This window comes from Mus musculus, chromosome 7, assembly GCF_000001635.26.
Source record: "Mus musculus strain C57BL/6J chromosome 7, GRCm38.p6 C57BL/6J".
Lineage (NCBI taxonomy): Eukaryota > Metazoa > Chordata > Mammalia > Rodentia > Muridae > Mus > Mus musculus.
In genome coordinates, this window is record NC_000073.6 from 32,358,643 (window position 1) to 32,360,569 (window position 1,927).

A 1,927-nucleotide genomic window follows, 5' to 3' on the forward strand; every position below is an offset into this window, starting at 1 on the left:
TTATTGAACAATTTATTTTCTGATTTGTTAATAAAAACTGATGTACCAAATGCTGGGTAGAAGAGAAAACTGGGATGTACTTCCATCAGCCAAGGGAGAGGATGAAAAAGAAAAAGAGAATTCAGCTACCAGGAAAGGGTCTTAAGGAGACACCATGGGAAAACACCTGGAGCAGAGACAGCCAGATGAATAGTAAAATGTAAGTATTGGCTCTCTGCTCCTCCCTACTCCAGAGACAGCAGCATCTTCTTGTGTAGTGCCAGGAATGTCCCAGAGACAAAATCGTGAAGATCCTGTGAACAGATTTGGCCTTATTGGGTGTCTGGTCACCAGGGCTGCCATCTGCTCTCTACATGGCAAAGTGGAGGTTTTTGCCATCAATGACCCCTACATTGACATCAACTACTTGGTCTATATTTTCCAGTATGACTTCATCCACGGCAAATTCAACGGAAATGTCAAGGCCGAAAATGGGAAGCTTGTCATCAATGGGAAGCCCATAACCAACTTCCAGGAGTGAGAACCACTAACATAAAATAGGGTGAGATAGGTGCCGAATATATCGTGACCTCACCAGGGTGGAGCCAAAAGGGTCATCATCTATGCCCCTTCTGCTGATGCCCCCATGTTTGTGATGGGTGTGCCATGAGAAATATGACAACTCACTCAAGATTGTCAGCAATGCATCCTGCACCACCAACTGCTTAGCCTCCCTGGCCAAGGTCATCCATGACAACTTTGGCATCATGGAAGAACTCATGACCACAGTCCATGCCATCACTGCCACTCAGAAGACTGTGGATTGCCCCTCTGGAAAGCTGTGGCATGATGGCCATGGGGCTGCTCAGAACATCATCCCTGCATCCACTGATGCTGCCAAGGCAGTGGGCAAGGCCACCCCAAAGCTGAATATGAAGCTTACTAGCATAGCCTTCCGTGTTCCTACCCACAATGAGTCCATAGTGGATCTGATGTGCTGCCTGGAGAAACCTGTCAAGTATGATGACATCAAGTAGTTGGTGAAGCATGCATCTGTGGGCCCACTGAAGGGCATCTTGGGCTAAACTGAGGACCAGGTTGTCTCCTACGACTTCAACAACAACTCCCACTCTTCCAACTTCAATGCCAGGGTTGGCACTGCTCTCAAAGACAACTTTGTCAAGCTCATTTCCTGGTATAACAATGAATATGGCTACAGAAACAGGGTGGTGGACCTCATGGCCTACATGGTCTCCAAGGAGTAAGAAACCCTGATCCACCCACACCAGCAAAAACACTGAGAGTAAGAGAGAGGCCCTTGGATGCTGAGGAGTCCCTATCCCAACTTGGCCACCAACACTGAGCATCTCCCTCATAATTTTCACCTCAAACCACCATAAAATTAGGGGCCAAGGGGGCCCTCCCTACTCTCTTGAATACCATCAATAACTTTTGCTGCACCCCCCCCAAAAAAAAGTATGTATCTTGGGGAATATTATTGGAAGGCTGGTAGTTTAGCTTAATGAAATAGAGCACATCAATGGCTGCCCACTTTTTCTGCTATAATGCTTGATTAAATAAATAGAATGGCCTCTGTCTCATTTATTTGGAAGATAACTAAGATATACAAGAAACAGCTCCTGTTAAAATTGCGTTAACAAAAAGCCCAGGTTCGTTGGTTCTGAAGAATTCAATAATTCTCTTATTTACCCATGAACTTATCTACCAACCCAAGTGCAGATCTCCCCATTCCACCCAGGGTTACTACAACAGTATGGGAAATATTCACAAGTATGGGGTCATGCCTCACAGTCACCTGCTTCGCAGTCACTGTCACCTGCCTCCCATTCACCTGTCTCACAGTCACCTTCCTCAGACTTCCCATCATCTACAGCACAGTTATCTTCATCACAATCCCTGTCACCTGCCTCACAGTCACCTGCCATAT

At 46.2% G+C, this 1,927-nt stretch overlaps 1 pseudogene; it reads left to right on the plus strand.

The window, feature by feature from the left end:
• Gm9142 (predicted gene 9142) lies at positions 268-1,442 on the plus strand (annotated as a pseudogene).